Source organism: Pristiophorus japonicus, chromosome 12 (genome assembly GCF_044704955.1).
Source record: "Pristiophorus japonicus isolate sPriJap1 chromosome 12, sPriJap1.hap1, whole genome shotgun sequence".
NCBI classification, from domain to species: domain Eukaryota; kingdom Metazoa; phylum Chordata; class Chondrichthyes; family Pristiophoridae; genus Pristiophorus; species Pristiophorus japonicus.
The window spans coordinates 114,741,497-114,764,557 of NC_091988.1; the positions used below are offsets into that span (position 1 = coordinate 114,741,497).

Below are 23,061 nucleotides of genomic sequence, written 5' to 3' on the forward strand. Positions count from 1 at the left end.
CTTTCTCCCAGCAGGCTCCGCGCCCAGAGGCCGCTGAGAACGGACAACAACAACATGTATTTATGTAGCGCCTTTAACGTGCTGAAACGTCCCAAGTCTTTTCATAGGTGTATTATAAGATAAAATGCGATAAAAATCAGTGACTGTGAACCGAGATCAGTCACTAACGGGCTCAATTCCACTCACAGGTCAACATCTCTCATTGAGGGCCATATAGTAGTTATTGATGATCCAATGTCAGACATTAAGAAACAGTTATCAGTTATTGAGAGACTGTTATTCGTCATTGATGGACATCAGCTATTAAAGGGCCAATATTAGTTAATAAGTGGCCAAGGTAAGTCATTGAGAGACCAATGTCAGTATTGAAGGGGCTCAGTCATAGGCAGTCCCTCGGAATCGAGGAAGACTTGCTTCCTCTCTAAAAATGACTCCTTAGGTGGCTGAACAGTCCAATACGAGAATTACAGACCCTGTCACAGGTGGGACGGGTGGTCGTTGAGGGAAGGGGTGAGTGGGACAGGTTTGCCGCACGCTCCTTCCGCTGCCTGCGCGTGGTTTCTGCATGCTCTCGGCGATGAGACTCGAGGTGCTCAGCGCCCTCCCGGATGCAGTCTTTGGCCAGTGACTCCCAGGTGTCAGTGGGGATATTGCATTTTATCAGGGAGGCTTTGATGATGTCCTTGTAACGTTTCCTCTACCCACCTGGGGCTCGCTTGCTGTATCGGAGTTCCAAGTAGAGCGCTTGCTTTGGGAGTCTCGTGTCTGGCATGCGGACAATGTGGCCTGCCCAGCGGAGCTGATCGAGTGTGGTCAGTGCTTCGATGCTGATCCATTATTGATGATCCAATGTCAGACATTAAGAAACAGTTATCAGTTATTGAGAAGCTGTTATTAGTCATTGATGGAGTGACATCAGCTATTAAAGGGCCAACATTAGTTAATAAGTGACCAAGGTAAGTCATTGAGAGACCAATGTCAGTTATTGAATGGGCTATATAAATCATAAATCATTCAGGGACCACAGTCGGTTATTTGTTGGCCGGTACAGGATATTGAGCAGCTGCTATCCGTTATTAAAGAGCAGTATTATTTTTTTGAGGAACTGATATCAATCACTGGGGGACTGATATATTAACGGGTCAATATCATTGAGGTACCAATATTACTCAGAGGGATCTATATCAGTTATTGAAACATCAAATTTAGTTATCGAGGGCCTGATATTGACCAATACCACCCACTGAGGGTTCAATATTAATCACTGAGGGGCTGATAGCATTTATTAAGGGCTCACTAGTAGCTACCGAAGGCCAGTATTATTCATTGAGGGAGCAACATTACTAATTGGAGGAAGATATTACACATTGAGGGCTGCCTTTCTTCATTGAACGATGTTCAGCCATGAACTCATTGAATGGCGGTGCAGGCTAGAAGGGCCGAATGGCCTACTCCTGCACCTATTTTCTATGTTTCTATGTTTCTATGGTAGCTGTGGGTCATTCAGGGGCTCATATTTTTATATTGAGAGGCTGATAGTCTTGAGGGGGCAAATATTACTTATTGGGAGCTAATATCAATAAACGACTGGAGCACCACTGCAAACCACCTCCCCCAGTCTGAAAAATATCCATCCACCGCCATCCTTTGCTTTCTGTCACTGGGCCAATGTCATATCCATACCGCCATTTTCCCTTAATTCCCTTTTAATAAGCCTCCTGTGTGGCAATTTGTCGAATGTCTTCCGAAAGTCCAAATATACAACATCTACTGCAATACCTTGATCAACCTTCTTTGGTACCTCATCAAAGAATTCAATTAAGTTAGTCAGACATGATTTACCTTTAACAAATCCATGCTGGATTTTCTTGATGAATCTATGCCTTTCCAAATGAAAGTTTATTTTGTCCCTGTTAATGGTTTCCAATAACTTCCCCATCTCTTATGTTAGGGTGACTGGCCTGTAGTTTCCTGGTTTATCTTTCTCCCCTTTCTTGAATAGTGGTACAGCAACCCTCTAGTCCTCCGGCACTCCTGAATCCAATGAGGATTGAAAGATTGTGATCAATGCCTCTGCTATTTCTACCTTTGCTTCTTTCAGCAACCCAGGATGCATTCCATCTGCACCAGGTGACTTACCAACATTCAGTAATGCTAATCTTTTCAGTACGTCTTCTCTATCTATTACGATCCTGTCCATAACTTCTCTCTCCTCTTTTTGTGTAACCTTCACATCATCCGCTTCCTTAATTTAATGCATTTAATACTTTAGCCATGTCCTCTGCCTCGACATGAAGGTTTTCTTTTGGGTCCTTAATAGGACCAACTTTTTCCCTAGCTAACCGCTTACTCTTAGTTATGTTTATAAAATGTTTTATGGTTCAATTTAATGTTGCCTGCTAATCTTTTCTCGTAACCTCTCTTTGCCTCCTGTATTAACTTTTTCAATTCCCTCCCGTACTTTCCATAATCTTCCTGACTATTAACTGGATCTTAGAAACATAGAAACATAGAAAATAGGTGCAGGAGTAGGCCATTCGGCCCTTCTAGCCTGCACCGCTATTCATTGAGTTCATGGCTGAACATTCAACTTCAGTACCCCATTCCTGCTTTCTCGCCATACCCCTTGATCCCCCTAGTAGTAAGGACCTCATCTAACTCCTTTTTGAATATATTTAGTGAATTGGCCTCAACAACTTTCTGTGGTAGAGAATTCCACAGGTTCACCACTCTCTGGGTGAAGAAGTTCCTCCGCATCTCGGTCCTAAATGGCTTACCCCTTATCCTTAGACTGTGACCTCTGGTTCTGGACTTCCCCAACATTGGGAACATTCTTCCTGCATCTAACCTGTCTAACCCAGTCAGAATTTTAAACATTTCTATGAGGTCCCCTCTCATTCTTCTGAACTCCAGTGAATACAAGCCCAGTTGATCCAGTCTTTCTTGATAGGTCAGTCCCGCCATCCCGGGAATCAGTCTGGTGAATCTTCGCTGCACTCCCTCAATAGCAAGAATGTCCTTCCTCAGGTTAGGAGACCAAAACTGTACACAATACTCCAGGTGTGGCCTCACCAATGCCCTGTACAACTGTAGCAACACCTCCCTGCCCCTGTACTCAAATCCCCTTGCTATGAAGGCCAACATGCCATTTGCTTTCTTAACCGCCTGCTGCACCTGCATGCCAACCTTCAATGACTGATGTACCATGACACCCAGGTCTCTTTGCACCTTCCCTTTTCCTAATCTGTCACCATTCAGATAATAGTCTGTCTCTCTGTTTTTACCACCAAAGTGGATAACCTCACATTTATCCACATTATACTTCATCTGCCATGCATTTGCCCACTCACCTCACCTATCCAAGTCGCTCTGCAGCCTCACAGCATCCTCCTCGCAGCTCACACTGCCACCCAACTGAGTGTCATCCGCAAATTTGGAGATACTACATTTAATCCCCTCATCTAAATCATTAATGTACAGTGTAAACAGCTGGGGCCCCAGCACAGAACCTTGCGGTACCCCACTAGTCACTGCCTGCCATTCTGAAAAGTACCCATTTTACTCCTACTCTTTGCTTCCTGTCTGACAACCAGTTCTCAATCCATGTCAGTACACTACCCCCAATCCCATGTACTCTAACTTTGCACATCAATTTCTTGTGTGGGACTTTGTCGAACGTTTTCTGAAAGTCCAAATATACCACATCAACTGGTTCTCCCTTGTCCACTCTACTGGAAACATCCTCAAAAAATTCCAGGAGATTTGTCAAGCATGATTTCCCTTTCACAAATCCATGCTGACTTGGACCTATCATGTCACCTCTTTCCAAATGCACTGCTATGACATCCTTAATAATTGATTCCATCATTTTACCCACTACCGATGTCAGGCTGACCGGTCTATAATTCCCTGTTTTCTCTCTCCCTCCTTTTTTAAAAAGTGGGGTTACATTGGCTACCCTCCACTCTATAGGAACTGATCCAGAGTCAATGGAATGTTGGAAAATGACTGTCAATGCATCCACTATTTCCAAGGCCACCTCCTTAAGTACTCTGGGATGCAGGCCCTGGGGATTTATCGGCCTTCAATCCCATCAATTTCCCCAACACAATTTCCCGGCTAATAAGGATTTCCCTCAGTTCCTCCTCCTTACTAGACCCCCCGACCCCTTTTATAACCGGAAGGTTGTTTATGTCCTCCTTCGTGAATACCGAACCAAAGTACTTGTTCAATTGGTCCGCCATTTCTTTGTTCCCCGTTATGACTTCCCCTGATTCTGACTGCAGGGGACCTACGTTTGTCTTTACTAACCTTTTTCTCTTTACATATCTATAGAAACTTTTGCAATCCATCTTAATGTTCCCTGCAAGCTTCTTCTCATACTCCATTTTCCCTGCCCTAATCAAACCCTTTGTCCTCCTCTGTTGAGTTCTAAATTTCTCCCAGTCCCCGGGTTCGCTGCTATTTCTGGCCAATTTGTATGCCACTTCCTTGGCTTTAATACTATCCCTGATTTCCCTTGATAGCCACGGTTGAGCCACCTTCCCTTTTTTATTTTTATGCCAGACAGGAATGTACAATTGTTGTAGTTCATCCATGCAGTCTCTAAATGTCTGCCATTGCCCATCCACAGTCAACCCCTGAAGTATCATTCGCCAATCCATCCCAGCCAATTCACGCCTCATACCTTCAAAGTTAGCCTTCTTTAAGTTCTGGACCATAGTCTCTGAATTAACTGTTTCATTCTCCATCCCAATGCAGAATTCCACCATATTATGGTCACTCTTCCCCAAGGGGCCTTGCACAATGAGATTGCTAATTAATCCTCTCTCATTACATAACACCCAGTCTAAGATGGCCTCCCCCCTAGTTGGTTCCTCGACATATTGGTCTAAAAAACCATCCCTTATGCACTCCAGGAAATCCTCCTCCACCGTATTGCTTCCAGTTTAGTTAGCCCAATCTATGTGCATATTAAAGTCACCCATTATAACTGCTGCACCTTTATTGCACGCACCCCTAATTTCATGTTTGATGCCCTCCCCAACATCACTACTACTGTTTGGAGGTCTGTACACAACTCCCACTAACGTTTTTTTCCCTTTGGTGTTCTGCAGCTCTACCCATATAGATTCCACATCATCCAAGCTAATGTCCTTCCTAACTATTGCATTAATCTCCTCCTTAACCAGCAATGCTACCCCACCTCCTTTTCCTTTTATTCTATCCTTCCTGAATGTTGAATACCCCTGGATGTTGAGTTCCCAGCCCTGATCATCCTGGAGCCACGTCTCCGTAATCCCAATCACATCATATTTGTTAACATCTATTTGCACAGTTAATTCATCCACCTTATTGCGGATACTCCTTGCATTAAGACACAAAGCCTTTAGGCTTGTTTTTTTAACACCCTCTGTCCTTTTAGAATTTTGCTGTACAATGGCTCTTTTTGTTCTTTGCCTTGGGTTTCTCTGCCCTCCACTTTTCCTCATCTCCTTTCTGTCTTTTGCTTTTGCCTCCTTTTTGTTTCCCTCTATCTCCCTGCATTGGTTCCCATCCCCCTGCCATATTAGTTTAACTCCTCCCCAACAGCACTAGCAAACACTCCCCCGAGGACATTGGTTCCGATTCTGCCCAGGTGCAGACCGTCCGGATTGTACTGGTCCCACCTCCCCCAGAACCGGTTCCAATGCCCCAGGAATTTGAATCCCTCCCTGGTGCACCATTGCTCAAGTCACGTATTCATCTGAGCTATCCTGCGATTCCTACTCTGACTAGCACGTGGCACTGGTAGCAATCCCGAGATTACTACTTTTGAGGTCCTACTTTTCAATTTAGCTCCTAGCTCCTTAAATTCATTTCGTAGGACCTCATCCCTTTTTTTACCTATGTCGTTGGTACCAATGTGCACCACGACAACTGGCTGTTCTCCCTCCCTTTTTAGAATGTCCTGCACCTGCTCCGAGACATCCTTGACCCTTGCACCAGGGAGGCAACATACCATCCTGGAGTCTCGGTTGCGGCCGCAGAAACGCCTATCTATTCCCCTTACAATTGAATCCCCTATCACTATCGCTCTCCCACTCTTTTTCCTGCCCTCCTGTGCAACAGAGCCAGCCACGGTGCCATGAACTTGGCTGCTGCTGCCCTCTCCTGATGAGTCATCCCCCTCAACAGCACTCAAAGCAGTGTATCTGTTTTGCAGTGGGATGACCACAGGGGACCCCTGCACTACCTTCCTTGCACTACTCTTCCTGCTGGTCTTCCATTCCCTCGCTGGCTGTGGACCCTTTTCCTGCGGTAAGACCAACTCGCTCCACGTGCTACTCACGTCATTCTCAGCATCGTGGATGCTCCAGAGTGAATCCACCCTCAGCTCCAACTCCGCAACGCGGACCGTCAGGAGCCGGAGGTGGATACACTTCCCGCACACGTAGTCGTCAGGGATACTGGTGTTGTCCCCGTGTTCCCACATGGTACCGGAGGAGCATATCTTGATCCTGACATTTGTCATGAGCTTCCTTTTTCTGTTTAATTTTAACTTTTATTTCCGTTGTTAACCAGGGCACATTGGCTTTGGATGTTCCTCCTATTTCCTTCAAAGGAATATGCCCAGTTTGTACCTGAACTGTCTCTTACCTGAATGTCCTCCATTGCTCCGTTACTGCTTAACTTGCCTTTTCCAATCATAGAAACATGGAAAATAGGTGCAGGAGTAGGCCATTCGGCCCTTCGAGCCTGCACCACCATTCAATATGATCATGGCTGATCATGCAACTTTAGTACCTCATTCCTGCTTTCTCTCCATACCCCTTGATCCCCTGAGCCGTAAGGGCCATATCTAACTCCCTCTTGAATATATCAAATGAACTGGTATCAACAACTCTCTGCGGCAGGGAATTCCACAGGTTAACAACTCTCTGAGTGAAGAAGTTTCTCCTCATCTCAGTCCTAAATGGCCTACCCCTTATCCTAAGACTATGTTCCCTGGTTCTGGACTTCCCCAACATCGGGAACATTCTTCCCGCATTTAACCTGTCCAGTCCCGTCAGAATCTTATACGTTTCTATGAGATCCCCTCTCATCCTTCTAAACTCCAGTGAATAAAGGCCCAGTTGATCCAGTCTCTCCTCATATGACAGTCCAGCCATCCCCGGAATCAGTCTGGTGAACCTTCGCTGCACTCCCTCAATAGCAAGAACGTCCTTCCTCAGATTCGGAGACCAAAACTGAACACAATATTCCAGGTGAGGCCTCACTAAGGCCCTGTACAACTGCCGTAAGATCTCCCTGCTCCTATACTCAAATCCCCTAGCTATGAAAGCCAACATACCATTTGCCTTCTTCACCGCTTGCTGTACCTGCATGGCCACTTTCAGTGACTGATGAACCATGACACCCAGGTCTCGTTGCACCTCCCCTTTTCCTAATCTGCCGCCATCCAGATAATATTCTGCCTTCGTGTTTTTGCCCCCAAAATAGATAACCTCACATTTATCCACATTATACTGCATCTGCCATGCATTTGCCCACTCACCTAACCTGTCCAAGTCACCCTGCAGCCTCTTAGCGTCCTCTTCACAGCTCACACCGTCACCCAGTTTAGTGTCATCCGCAAACTTGGAGATATTACACTCAATTCCTTCATCTAAATCGTTACTGTATATTGTAAAGAGCTGAGGTCCCAGCACTGAGCCATGCAGCACTCCACTAGTCACTGCCTGCCATTCTGAAAAGGACCCGTTTATCCCGACTCTCTGCTTCCTGTCTGCCAACCAGTTCTCTATCCACGTCAGTACATTATCCCACTCTACCTCTGCTACGACCCTTCTTAAATCATTGAAATTAGCTCTTCCCCAGTTGAGCATTTTTACCTTCGATATCTTCTGGTGTTTATCCATAATTACTTCAAACCAAATTATGTTGTAGTCACTGTTATCTAGATGATCTCCTACTGTAACACCCAGCTATTCTACTGCAAACCATCTTCTTAAACCCCCCTCTCCTCATCCACCACACTCACCTCCAACAACAAATGTGAGGAACTTTGTCTTAAAGATTGAGACCATTCGATCAGCTGCCTCTGTGAGTTCCCTTCCTTCCCCGAGCCCACTGGGCCTAACTTCATCTGAGGCTCACCCCTGCCCGAGCCCTAAACTCGCATCTTTCTCTAGTTTCTCTTTAATCTCCCCTCTTGGCCTCTCCACACTCATCTTGTCCATGAGAATCATTTCCTGCTCCCCTGATCCTATTCCCACCAAACTGCTGACCACCCAACTTCCCTTCCTGGCCCCCATGTTAACCGACATTGTTAAAAGTTCTCTTTCCTCAGGTACTATTCCCCTCTCCTTCAAATCTGCCGTCATCACCCCTCTCAAAAAAACAACCCTTGACCCCACTGTGCTTGCTATCTACCACCCCATCTCCAACCTCCATTTCCTCTCCAAAGTCCTTCAACGTGTTGTCACCTCCCAAATCCGTGCCCGTTTTTCCCAGAACTCCATGTTTGAATCCCTTCAATCCGGTTTCTGCCCTGTCACAGTACCAAAACGGCTCTCATCAAAGTCACAAATGACATCCTTTGTGACTGTGACAAAGGTAAACGATCCCTCCTCATCCTCCTCTACTTGTCTGCAGCCTTTGACACAGTTGACCACTCCATCTTCCTCCAAAGCCTCTCCACCATCGTCCAGCTGGGTGGGACTGCACTCACCTGGTTCCATTCTTATCTATCTAATCGTGGCCAGAGAATCACCTGCAGTGGCTTCTCTTCCCACTCCCGCATCGTTACCTCTAGTGTTCCCCAAGAATCTGTCCTTGGCCCCCTCCTATTTCTCATCTATATACTGCCCCTTGGCGATATCATCCGAAAACACGGAGTCAGTTCCCACATGCACGCTGACGACATCCAGTTCTACCTCTCCACCACTTCTCTCGACCCTTCCACGGTCTCTAAATTGTCAGACTGCTTGTCCGACATCCAGTACTGGATGAGCAGAAATTTTCTCCAATTAAATATTGGGAAGACCGAAGTCATTGTCCCCACCACAAACTCGTTTTCCTAGCCACCGACTCCATCACTCTCTCTAGCATCTATCTGAGACTAAACTAGATTTTTCGCAACCTAGGCATCATATTTGACCCTGAAATGAGCTTCCGGCCACATATCTGCGGTATAATTAAACCGCCTATTTCCCCTCCATAACATCGCCCGTCTCCGCCCCTGCCTCAGTTCATCTGCTGCTGAAACCCTCATCCATGCCTTTGTTACCTCTAGACTTGACTACTCCAACGCATTCCTGGCTGGCCTCCCACATTCTACCCTCCGCAAACTTGAGGTCGCCCAAAACTCGGCAACCTGTGTCCTAACTCGCACCAAGTTCCGATCACCCATCACCCTGTGATCGTTGACCTACATTGGCTCCCGGTTAAGCAACACCTCGATTTCAAAATTCTCATCCTTGTTTACAAATCCCTCCATGGCCTCGCCCCTCCCTACCTCTGTAATCTCTTTCAACCTCACGAGATGTCTGCGCTCCTCAAATTCTGCCCTCTTGAGCATCCCTGATTATAATCGCTCCACCATTAGTGGCCGTGCCTTCAGCTGCCTGGGTCCTAAGCTTTGGAACTCCCTCCCTAAACCTCTCCACCTCTCTGCCTCTCTTTCCTTCTTTAAGACACTTCTTAAAACCTACCTTTTTGACCAAACTTTTGGTCATCTTATGTGGCTCGGTGTCAAATTTATCTGTTTTGTCTTATAACACTTCTGTGAAGCGCCTTGGGACGTTTTACTACATTAAAGTCGCTAAATAAATAAATGTTGTTGTTGTAATGCACTCCACTTGCCCACTTCATTTCCCAGAACCAGGTCCAACACTGTTTCCTTCCTTGTTGGACAGGAGACATGTTGATTGAGAAAGTTCTCCTGTACACATATCAGAAATTCCTCTCCTTCTCTATCCATAGCACTGTGTTTTTCCCAGTCTATATTAGGGTAATTAAAGTCTTCTAATAGTACTACTCTATTTTTGTGACACACTTTTAAATTTTGCTGACAAATGTGCTCATCTATCTCCTTCTCACTGTTTAGAGTTCAATAAAGAAACCCCAACAATGTAACAGCTCCCCCTCTGGTCCTCAACTCACGTCAAATAAATTCAGATCCTTTCTATTTAGGCAAAACTCATATTCAAGCTTGCTGTGTCTAACTCGTCCTGCCTTCCCCTGTTTTTAATCTGTACCCATTCATACCTCAGCCTGGAGTGTCACTGTTCCTGAATAGTGTGAGACATTTCTCCCTTATCTAGGTCTGTGTAGGATGACTGACCAGAGAGAGAGAGAGATAAAGACCAAGCTTGAGCTGTTAATCAAAGTTACCACCTTGAATGAGATGCCACCCACTTTATGTAGGAGTTCACAGCACCAGTGTGTCAGTTCAGCTAAGTTCCATGCCGCGTGCATTGAATGAAAACTATTCTAGCATAATGGCAAGGGAAAGGGCCACATTGAATGAAACTTATTATTTCAAAACTGATGTTAATTAGAGTGGACTTAGGATTGGGGCAGTCTTATCGTTTCGAATGGGCTTAAAAATAGAATTAGGGTTAGGGTGAGAGCTCCATTTGGGGTCTTACCCAGGAAGTATTAAAAATAACATTCTAAATGGCTTTAAATGTTGTGAAAGAAAATAGTTGGGAGTTAAGCCTTGTACCTTTATACCATCAGAACCACTGGACTCCAGATCTCATCACATCCTTGATCCAGACATGGATACAAGAGCTGAATGTCAAGAGGATAATCAAAAATAGTTTTCCTTGACATAAAGACAGCAGTCGACCGAGTCTGGCATCAAGGGCCCTAGCAACACTGTCCCCCACCACCAGTGACTGGAGTCATACCTGGCACACAGGAAGATGGTTGTGGGTGTTGAATGCAAACCAGCACAGCAATAGAACATCACTTCAAGAGTTTCCCACCGATGTGTTTTTGGACAGCACTCTTCCACTGCTTCATCAATGGCCTTCCTTCTATTAAAGTCAGGAGTGGTGATGTTTGCTGATGGTTCCATGCATTCTGCTCCATTGACAACTTCTCCAACAATAAAGCAGCCCATCCCAGCCTACAGAAGGATCTGGATAACATTTATTCTTGAACTGGCAAGTGACAGGTAATATTCGCACCATACATGTGCCAGGTCATGACCATCACAAACAAGAGACATTTCAGTCATCTCTCCATTAATCTTTAATGGTATCAACATCGTTGCGTCCTTCACCATCAATATCTTGGGGGTCACCACCGACCAGAGACTGAACTGAACCATCCATATGAGCACTATGGCTACAGGAGCAGGGCAGAGGCTGGGTACTCTGCAATGAATGGCTCACCTACTGACCCCGAAAAGGACTTCAGTGGTTCAAGGAGAAGTCCCAACACTGCCGTCTCAGGGAAGCTTGTCTTGTGTATGTATACACCCTGTTATTTATATTAGACAGCCTTCTGGTGGTCCACATGATGAGAGACTCAAAGTATCTGTATAAAGTACCTTCAGTCTCTGTATAAGTTGCACTTCACCTGCACATAAGATGTCTCTCTCCAGTATATAAGGCCCTTAAGCCTTTATATAAGTGAGCAATGTTTTAGACAGGAGTGGAGTACCTTATATATACAGAGGAGAACCTTAAAAAATGGCGTGGGCCAAATATACAAGAGTGCGGCATTTTATTTACAGGAGTGGGTCATTTAAATTGCCGTCTCGGGTCTGGCAAATTTGGGATAACTGCACTTGTGGAGTTTGTTGATAACTGTGCCCTCCGACATAAACGTACCCTGGCACACTTCTTCTTAACACACCTCCAATTACATGGTGCCTTATATACATTAGTGGGTGCCTGCTATGAAGGATAGAGGGCTTAATTGGGAAGCAAACTGCTGTCACATTCCGGGGATTCTTGTCCATTTTTTTCATGGAGTGGTTTTGGAGATAAGTTATGTTTAAATGTTGTCTTTTAAGACAGAATGGGGTACAAGTTGTCCCCTGCCTGAAACGGAGCGCTCCCACCCCGTTTCGATGTTTTTTACCGCAACAGCGGTTCAGGTCGACTCTTTCAGGAAACTGTGCTCTTTGGTTTTTTTTTGGTTTCATCCGGGGGCGGTGACTACACCTGAGGGGCAAAAACCCAGCGGTGACAGCAACTGAGGGGCGGAAGTTTGGGGTGGCGCATTTTCACCGCCGCGATGACGTCATCACGGCGCCGTGCCACTACGGCTCTCCACTTAAAGGAGAGAGCCTCCGCGCTTTTTAAACTTCGACCCACTGGGTGGGACCTCTTTTATACCTGGAAACCCAGGTGAGGAATGTCTCCCGCAAGCTCACCCGTTGTGGTCAGGGTGTGCATTTCAAGGGTACAGGTACAGTGTGCATGAGTTACAGTTTCATAACTATTGTCATTGCAAGATGGTGAAATACATGACATCACCTCCCCCCTTGAGTCTTTTAGTTTCAGAGGTTAAGTCTGTCGGGTGGTCGACGCTCTCTCGTGGAGCGCCGCAGTTGTGGCTCTGGTGGCTGAGCCTCGGCACGCGTCTCTGTCACTTGAGGTGATTCCGGCCTGTCCGGGCTGGCTGCAGGGACTGTGCAGGCTGAGGGCTGTCTTTGTTGCTCGTCCGCTGGCAGTGGTGTGGGTGCCATCTCATCATGCTCTTCTTCCGGTTCCTCCGTGTCTATGCTGAACCTTGTCTTTACTTGGTCCAAGTGTTTGCGACATATCTGCCCATTGTTTAGTCTGACCACCATGACCCTGTTTCCTTCTTTGCCAATTACGGTGCCCTCAAGCCATTTGGGTCCCAAAGTATGGTTAAGAACAAATACCGGGTTATCTATTTCTATACACCTCCCCCTTGAGCCTTGATCATGGAGCTCGGTTTGGGACTGGCGCGTGCCCTCAATAATGTCTGCCAGGTCTGGGTGAATGAGGGACAGCCGTGTCTTAAGCGTGCATTTCATGAGGAGTTCCGCTGGCGGGACTCCCGTGAGCGAGTGCCGCCGGGACCTGTAGGCCAGCAGGAGGTTCGATAGGCGGTACTGAAGGGAGGGTCCTTGGATGCGTAGCATGCCCTGCTTTATGACTTGGATCGCCCGTTCCGCCTGGCCATTGGAAGCCGGCCTGAACGGCGCTGTCTGGACGTGCTTGATCCCATTGCCCGACATAAACTCCTGGAATTCATGGCTGGTAAAACACAGGCCATTGTCGCTGACCAGGATGTCCAGCAAGCCGTGGGTCACGAAAACCATACGCAGACTCTCCACTGTGCTGGATGTCGTGCACGAGTTCAATATAATGCACTCAATCCACTTCGAGTATGCATCGACTACGATCAGGAACATTTTCCCCATGAACGGGCCCACATAGTCTACGTGAATACGTGACCATGGCCTGGTGGGCCAGGGCCACGGGCTGAGTGGAGCCTCAGCTGGGGGCATTGCCCAGCCGGGCACACGTCGTGCACCTGCGAACCCAGTGTTCCAGCTCTGAGTCAATCCCCGGCTACCATACATGTGACAGGGCAATGGTCTACATTAACACGATGCCAGGGTGCTCGCTGTGCAGTTCCCTGATGAACGCTTCCCTTCCTTTCTGGGGCATGACTACCCATAACAAGCAGTCAGCTTGGATGGAGAGTTCATCCATCCGTCACTGAAACGGCCTGACTTCCTCAGGGCCTGCCCTGTGTGCGGGCGCCCAGTTCCCAGTCAGGACACATTTCTTTATCATGGGTCCCTGTTGGTCCAGAGTTTGATCTGTCGGGCTGTGATGGGGGAGCCCACAATGTCAAAAGCCTCAACGGCCATGACCATCTTGGCGCTCTGCTCCGACGCCCCCCTCTGTGGTGGCCAGTGGGAGCCTGCTGAGTGCGTCAGCGCAGTTTTCGGTGCCTGGCCGGTGCCGTATGGTGTAATCATATGCAGCCAGCGTGAGGGCCCATTGCTGTATGCGAGCTGACGTGTTAGCGTTGACAGCCTTGCTGTCGGACAACAGGGATGTTAACGGCTTGTGGTCCGTCTCGAGCTCGAACTGTCTACCGAAAAGGTACTGGTGCATCTTTTTCACACCGTACACACACGCGAGTGCTTCCTTCTCGACCATGCTGTATCCACACTCTGCCTGGGAGAGCAACCTGGAGGCATAAGCCACCGGTTGGAGTCGGCTGTCATCGTTACCTTGCTGCAATACACACCCAACCCCGTAGGATGACGCATCGCATGTTAAAACCAGTTTTTTACAGGGGTCATACAAAGTCAACAGTTTGTTAGAACACAACAGGTTCCTCGCCTTATTGAAAGCCCGTTCTTGACAATTCCCCCAAAACCATTCACAACCTTTACGGAGGAGCGTGTGTAACAGCTCCAACAATGTGCTTAAGTTCGGCAGAAAGTTCCCAAAATAGTTCAAAAGTCCCAGGAATGATCACAACTCCGACGTGTTGCCGAGCCTGGGCGCCCGGCGAATCACCTCAGTTTTTGATTCAGTGGGCCGGATCCCGTCTGCGGCAACCTCCTGCCCAGGAACTCAACCTCTGGGGCCAAAAACACGCACTTGGCCTTTTTCAGCCGCATGCCTACCCGATCCAATCGGCGTAGCACCTCCTCCAGGTTGCGGAGGTGTTCCTCGGTGTCTTGACCCGTTATAAGGATGTCGTCTTGGAATACAACCGTTCCACGGATGGACTTGAGCAAGCTTTCCATGTTTCGCTGAAAGATAGCCGCTGCCGAACGAATGCCAAACGGGCACCTATTGTAGACAAATAATCCTTTGGTCAGAAGCTTGGAATCTTCCGCCAATTCCTGAGTCATGTAGGCCGAAGTGAGGTACAACTTTGTGAACACCTTGCCACCTGCCAGCGTGGCAAAAAGGTCCTCCGCTCTCGGGAGCAGGTATTGGTCTTGCATCGACACTCGGTTGATGGTAGCTTTGTAGTCGCCACAAATTCTGACCGAGCCATCTGCTTTAAGGACAGGACAGCGACTTGCCCAGTCGCTGAATTCAACGGCCGAAATTATGCCCTCTCTGAACAGCCTGTCCAGTTCACTTTCAATTTTCTCACGCATCACGTACAGCTCTGGCTTTGTGGTGCACTGGTCTGGCGTCCGGAGTGATGCGTATCACTACTTTAGTACCCTTGAACGTTCCAACACCGGGTTGAAAGAGTGACTCGAATTTTTGCAATATCTGCGAGCATGAACTTCGCTCCACGGATGAAATGGCATGCACATCCTCCATTTCCAATTCATCTCAGCATAGCAAGAACATCCTTCCTCAGATTAGACCAAAACTGAACACAATATTCCAGGTGAGGCCTCACCAAGGCCCTGTACAACTGCAGTAAGACCTCCCTGCTCCTATACTCAAAACCCCTAGCTATGAAGGCCAACATACTATTTGCCTTCTTCACCGCCTGCTGTACCTGCATGCCAAATTTCAATGACTGATGTACCATGACACCCAGGTCTCGTTGCACCTCCCCTTTTCCGAATCTGCCGCCATTCAGATAATATTCTGCCTTCGTGTTTTTGCCCCCAAAGTGGATAACCTCACATTTATCCACATTATACTGCATCTGCCATGCATTTGCCCACTCACCTAACCTGTCCAAGTTACCCTGCAGCCTCTTCGTGTCCTCCTCACAGCTCACACCGCCACCCAGTTTAGTGTCATCTGCAAACTTGGAGATATTACACTCAATTCCTTCATCCCAATCATTAATGTATATTGTAAATAGCTGAGCCCTGCGGCACCCCACTCGTAACTGCCTGCCATTCTGAAAAGGACCCGTTTATCCCAACTCTCTGCTTCCTGTCTGCCAACCAGTTCTCTATCCATGACAGTACATTACCTCCGATACCATTTAATTTTGCACACCAATTCTTGTGTGGAACCTTGTCAAAAGCCTTTTGAAAGTCCAAATAAACCACATCCACTGGTTCTCCCTTGTCCACTCTACTAGTTACATCCTCAAAAAATTCCAGAAGATTTGTCAAGCATGATTTCCCTTTCATAAATCCATGTTGACTTGGACCGATCCTGACACTGCTTTTCAAATGCGCTGTTATTTCATCTTTAATAATTGATTCCAACATTTTCCCCACTACTGATGTCAGGCTAACCGGTCTATAATTACCCGTTTTCTCTCCCCCTCTTTTTTTAAAAAGTGGTGTTACATTAGCTACCCTCCAGTCCATAGGGACTGATCCAGAATGGACAGACTGTTTGAAAATGATCACCAATGCATCCAATATTTCTAGGGGCACTTCCTTAAGTACTCTGGGATGCAGACTATCAGGGATTTATTGGCCTTCAATCCCATCAATTTCCCTAACACAATTTCCCGCCTAATAAGGATATCTTTCAGTTCCTCCTCTCTAGACCCTCGGTCCCCTACCACTTCCGGAAGGTTATTTGTGTCTTCCTTCGTGAAGACAGAATCAAAGTATTTATTCAACTGATCTGCCATTTCTTTGTTCCCCATTATAAATTCACTTGAATCTGACTGCAAGGGACCTACATTTGTCTTAACTAATCTTTTTCTCTTCACATATCTATAGAAGATTTTGCAGTCAGTTTTTATGTTCCCGGCAAGCTTCCTCTCATACTCTATTTTCCCCCACCTAATTGAACCCTTTGTCCTCCTCTGCTTAATTCTAAATTTCTCCCAGTCCTCAGGTTTGCTGCTTTTTCTGGCCAATTTATATGCCTCTTGGATTTAACACTATCCTTAATTTCCCTTGTTAGCCACGGTTGAGCCACCTTCCCTGTTTTATTTTTACTCCAGACAGGGATGGACAATTATTGAAGTTCATCCATGTGATCTTTAAATGTTTGCCATTGCCTATCCACTGTCAACCCTTTAAGTATCATTTGCCAATCTATTCCAGCCAATTCACGTCTCATCCCATCAAAGTTACATTTCCTTAAGTTCAGGACCCTAGTTTCTGAATTAACTGTGTCACTCTCCATCATTCTACCATATTATGGTCACTCTTTCCCCAAGGGACCTCGCACAACAAGATTGCTAATTAGAACTTTCTCATTACACATCACCCAGTCTAGGATGGCCAACCCTCTAGTTGGTTCCTCAACATATTGGTCTAGAAAACCATCCCTAATACACTTCAGGAAATCCTCCTCTATCGTATTGCTACCAGTTTGATTAGCCCAATCTATACGTAGATCAACATCGCCCATGATAATTGCTGTACCTATATTGCATTCATCCCTAATTTCTAGCCTGGCTGATCCTGTCTTTCCTCATATGTCAGTCCTGCCATCCCGGGAATCAGTCTGATGAACCTTCGCTGCACTCTCTCATTAGCAAGCACGTCCTTCCTCAGATTAGGAGACCAAAACTGCACACAATACTCAAGGTGGTCTCACCAAGGCCCTGTACAACTGCAGTAAGACCTCCCTGCTCCTGTACTCAAATCCTCTCACTATGAAGACCAGCATGGCATTTGCCTTCTTCACCGCCTGCTGTGCCTGCATGCCAACTTTCAATGAGTGATGTACCATGACACTCAGGTCTCGTTGCACCTCCCCTTTTCCTAATCTGTCACCATTCAAATAATAATCTGCCTTCCTGTTTTTGCAACCAAAGTGGATAACCTCATACTTATCCACATTATACTGCATCTACCATGCATTTGCCCACTCACCTACCTGTCCAAGTCACCCTGTAGCCTCTTAGCATCCTCCTCACAGCTCACACTGCCACCCAGCTTAGTCTTATCTGCAAACTTGGAGATATTACACTCAATTCCTTCATCTAAATCATTAATATATATTGAAAATAGCTGGGGTCCCAGCGCTGAACCTTGTGGTACCCCACTAGTGTAGAGGGAAGTAATGCCCAAAAAACAAGTTACTCAGTCCATGAAAGGGACAGGGCACATGATTTATTATTTTTCTCATTTTGTTCTCAAAGACAAGATGATTGAGTGCAAGAAGTGGAATTTGATTCAACTGTTACACTCTATGCTCCTAGGAGTCCCTGGCCCACGACCGCTCAAAATGGAGAAGAAACCTTCGGGAAGGCGCTGAACACCTCGAGTCTCTTCGCCGGGAGCACGCGGAAGCCAAGTACAAACAGTGGAAGGAGCGCATGGCAACCCAAGCACCCCACCAACCCGTCCCTCCAACCACCGTCTGCCCCACCTATGACAGAGACTGTAGGTCCTGCATCGGACTCATCGGTCACCTTAGATCTCAGTTTAGTGTGGAAGCACGTCATCCTCGACTCCGGAAACTGCCTAAGAAGAAGGAGACTCTATATGCTGACTTGCAACTGTAAAATGAAGCAAGTTAACAATTCTCATTAATTGTTGTCTCACTCCGACTGCAAACTTGGAGAAATGTGCATCGGGGCAGGTGTGAAAGACACAATATCCAGTTCAGATCGCAACGGGCATCCTGCTGTTGCACCCCTGGGTTACACTATCAGAGAATTAGATACTGGATAGGATGGCCATACTCCGGAAATCCATCACACTCAGACTACTTACCAGAGTAACCGTCGCCGCTGTACCTGAGAGAATATCTAAGGTCGACCAGAAATTTGTAATGGGTGCCTTAGATTCAGGACAGGGGTGCAGAAGAGCGTCATTTTAAATAAAGCAGAGTGCACATTATACATAACAGCGGGCCACATATACAGAGGAGGGGAACAACTTTTATATAGAAGAAAGGTGTCAGGTACAGGTGAGGGACATCTTATATGGACAGAATTGTGTCTTAAGGAAAGAACAGAGATTCCTAAACAGAGAACCATCTTCCACAGATAGGGACACCTTACACGGGTGAGAGGTGCCATACATATGGCAGAGAAGCATTGTTCAGTAGAGTTGTTTGTATTAATGACAGCGGTGCCTTAGGTGCAGGAGAGTTAGGGATAGGGCAGGACTGGGTTAGGGAGTTTGAGCTAAACTTAAGTCCCGGGTTGGGTCGGATTAGGGTCAGGGTTATGGTTAGGACTCGAGTAGGGCCAGAATTAAGGCGAGGTTTATGTTAGAATTAGGATTAGAGTTTAATTAGGACTGGACAAGGGGCAGTTAGCCTTACAACCAGAGTTGAGGGTAGTGTTAGGGTCACGGTTACTGTCCCTGTATCATGACTGAACAGCTTGAAAATGTTCAGCTGATCAGAGTGAGCCAGCGCGGGTTTGTAGAGGGACGGTCATGCTTGATGAACCTGATTGAATGTTTTGAAGAGGTGACTAAAATAGTGGACAGGGGAATATCTATGGATGTTATTTATATGGACTTTCAGAAGACACCCAATAAAGTCCCTCATAAGAGACTGTTAACTAAATTTGAAGCTCATGGAATTGAAGGTAAATTATTGACCTGGTTAGAAAATTGGCTGAGGGACAGGAGACAGAGAGTAGGGATAATGGGCAGCTACTCACAATGGCCAGAATTTCCCCCTAAGAAATGGGTGGGTTTGGAGTGCGGGGGCAGTTAAATTGTTAAAAATGGGATTCGCGACCTGATCCCGCCCACTGGTATTAACAGGGGTGGGGCAGGGCGAGCAACCAACCCATTCCCAGGGGCCGGAACGTCAATTTAAATATTGTAATGAGGCTGGAAGCCTCTTTTTCCACCTCCATCTTGTTTTTAACTGTATGGGGACAGGTTTCACACAATTCGTGAAACCCAGCAGTTAAACCGAGGCGGGGACTGTTGCACCCAGGAGGTAAGTGGCTTTATGCCCAAGCCCAGGATCCTCTCCCCCCCACCCCCACCCCAGCCGCACCGATCCTGCACTGCCGATCCCTCGACATTCACCCCCCCCCCCCCCCCACCCCACACACAAAACCCTACTGCCGATTCCCAACCACCCCTCTCATCCCTTCCCCGGACCAACCCCTCACATCTGCAGGCCTGCCCGCCCACAGACAGCCAACCTCTCAATCTGGCCGGCTGCGGGCGGCAATCCGAGGCATCACATGCAAATCAGGCCCTGCCGTTAAAGTCAGCATTGCCTGTAGGAAACCCGGCCTCTTGGGTTTGCAGCCCACCTCAAGGCCCGCCCCCTGCCGCCCCCAATCCGTCTACCCGGGCTGTGTGGCTAGTGATGTTCCACAGGGATCTGTGTCGGGGCCTCAATTATTCACTGTATTTATTAACAACATAGATGACGGGATAGAGAGCCACAGTTCCAAGTTGCCGGTGACACAAAGATAGGCGGCATTGTAAGCAGTGTAGCTGGAAGCATCAAATTACAAAGAGAAATTAATAGATTAAGTGAACGGGAAAAACTGTGGCAAATGGATTTCAATAATGGCAAGCGTGAAGTCATCCACTTTGGTCCTAAAAAGGAGAGATCAGGGTACTTTCTAAATGGTGTAAAGGTAGAAACAGTGGCGGTCCAAAGGGGCTTGGGGGTCCAGGTACATAGATCATTAAAATGTCAGGGACAGGTATAGAAAATAATCAAAAAAGCTAATGGAATACTGGCCTTATGTCCAGCATATAACAGGATAGAAGTTATGCTTTAACTATACAGAACCCTGGTTGGACTACACCTGTGAGCAGTTCTGGGCACCATGCCTTAGGAGGAAGTGCACCATGTATTTACTGGAATGATACCTGGACTCCAAGGGTTAAATTACGAGGAGAGATTACACAAATTAGTGTTGTATTCCTTGGAATTTAGAAGGTTAAGGAGTGATTTGATTGAAGTTTTCAGGATATTAAGGGGAACTGATAAGGTACACAGAGAGAAACTATTTCTGCTGGTTGGGGAGCCTGGGATGAGGGGAAGAGTATAAAAGTTAGATCCAGGCCTTTCAGGAGTGAAGTTAGGAAACACTTCTACACACAAGGGGACTCGACTTTCTCTAAAGCCCCTCCCCGCCCGATTACCGCCAAGAAACACTGCTAACGTTCTACAACTAACGCTGGTGAAAATTTCCATAATTGTAAAAAATACCACCCGGTGAGAAAATGGCTCTTGCACCAATATTCTCATCGATTAAAGGTGAAACTAAGTAAAACGGGCGCTTCTTACTGCAATGGACGGTCAATACTTAAAATTTAGTCTGAGGCTGCGGTTGGGCCTAGGGAAGGGGAAAACTCAAAAAAAAATGTTTTCAATTTGTTAACAAAAAATAAAAAGTTATAAAACATTCTCAAGACACTTTTTAACGTAATCGCCTTTATAGAATTTTAAAAATAATTATAGAAAACCTTTAACTTACCTTTCTTTGCAGGGCACTCACCTACCGCCCTGTTTCCGGCAGCTTTTCGTGGCGTTTCCTCGACGATGTGTATGGGTCTCCGTTGAGGCCAAACTTGGATCCTGGCGGCTTCCTCGGCGGTGCATGTGAGCGGTTTGCTCCCCAGCGGTATTTTCAAAATGTGGGCAGAACTCTTCAAAAAATAAAGAGGAAACTTTCGCCGGGCGGTTTTCTCGCCAGAAAACAGCTGTACCGCCGAGAAAACCGGCGAAAATGAAGGTGAAAGTCTAGCCCAAAGGGCGGTGGTGGTCTGGAATTCTCTTCCGCAAATGGCAGTGGATGCTAGATCAATTGTTCATTTTAAATCTGAGATTGTTAGACTTTTATTAACCAAAGGTGCTAAAGGATATGTGCCAAAGGCGAGGATATGGAGTCACAGGTCAGCTATGATCTCACTGAATGGGGGAACATCTCACAATGTTTATCCCTATGTTATGTATCATTACAATGCTGATTTCAAACATGGTATCAGCTGTGTCTCAGTGGGCAGCACTCTTGCCTCTGAGTCAGAAGGTTTGGGCTCAAGTTCCACTCCACAGACTTGAGTACAAAAATCTAGGCTGACACTCCAGTGCAGTGCTGAGGGAGAGCTGCACTGTCGGAGGTGCCGTCTCCCAGATGAGACGTTAAACCGAGGCCCTGTCTGCTCCCTCAAGTGGATGTAAAAGATCCCATGGCATTATTTCACAGAAGAGCAGGGGAGTGCTCCCTGGTGTCCTGGCCACTATTTATCTCTCAATTAACATAACAAAAAACAGATTATCTGGTCATTATCACATTGCTGTTTGTGGGAGCTTGCTGTGCGCAAATTGACTGCCGCATTTCCCACATTACAACAGTGCCTACATTCCAAAAGTACTTCATTGGCTGTAAAGCGCTTTGAGATGTCCGGTGGTTATGAAAGGCGCTATATAAATGCAAGTCTTTCTTTCATATTACCTGCTGCATCGTTCCTGTGAGTTAGACATCACATAGTGACGGCTGTACAATGTTTGACATTAAAAACGACAGGTTTGTTGCGCTCAGAATATTTTTAAAAGAAACTCGATGTTTATTTTTTGCCTGTTATCAGTGTGCCCCAGTTGTGTTCTTCCGCCCTTATCAACTGTTGAGTGTCACATATGCTCGGGCAGTTCCATGGACATGCTGATACTAAAGTGAACCCCGTTCAAACATTCGGTATGTTTTTGACAAGAACATACTGAGATCTACCATTGGGGGTAAGCACGTCTTTCCAGACATGACCCTGTGACTTTCTGAGAGATCAGAGTAACATTTTTGCATTTGTTGCAAACATATAATAATAGATATAGTTTTAATAAGACATGCAAGGGTAGAAATTACTGTGGATGGTGTTACTGTACAACAACAAAATCAACTTGTATATATATAGCGCCTTTAACGTAGTAAAACATCCCAAAGCGCTTCCCAGAAGCATTATCAGGCAAAGTCTGACACCGAGCCACATACCTCCGGTGTCCCCCAAGGATCTATCCTTGCCCCTCCTATTTCTCATCTGCATGCTGCCCCTCGGCGACATCATCCGAAAAACACGGCTTCAGTTTCTACATATACACAACTCGACCTCACTACCACATCTTTCGACCCCTCCATGGACTGCTTGTCCGACATTCAGTGCTGGATGAGCAGAAATTTTCTCCGTGACCTGTCACCTGCGCTATCTTTGTCCCCTGCTCTGGCTGCAGCGCACTTGTGCAGATCCCGCCTCCATGCCAGCCTCTAAAATTCACGCATAGTCAGTATCTGAGC

General features: G+C 46.6%; 1 long non-coding RNA gene across 1 annotated transcript; it reads left to right on the forward strand.

The window, feature by feature from the left end:
- Positions 1 to 18: 18 nt before the first annotated feature.
- LOC139277429 (uncharacterized) lies at positions 19 to 22,267 on the forward strand. Its single transcript, XR_011596082.1, has 4 exons — positions 19 to 337; positions 10,726 to 11,462; positions 18,040 to 18,351; positions 21,265 to 22,267. It is a non-coding gene; the product is annotated as an uncharacterized lncRNA (long non-coding RNA).
- The last annotated feature ends 794 nt before the right edge of the window (positions 22,268 to 23,061 follow it).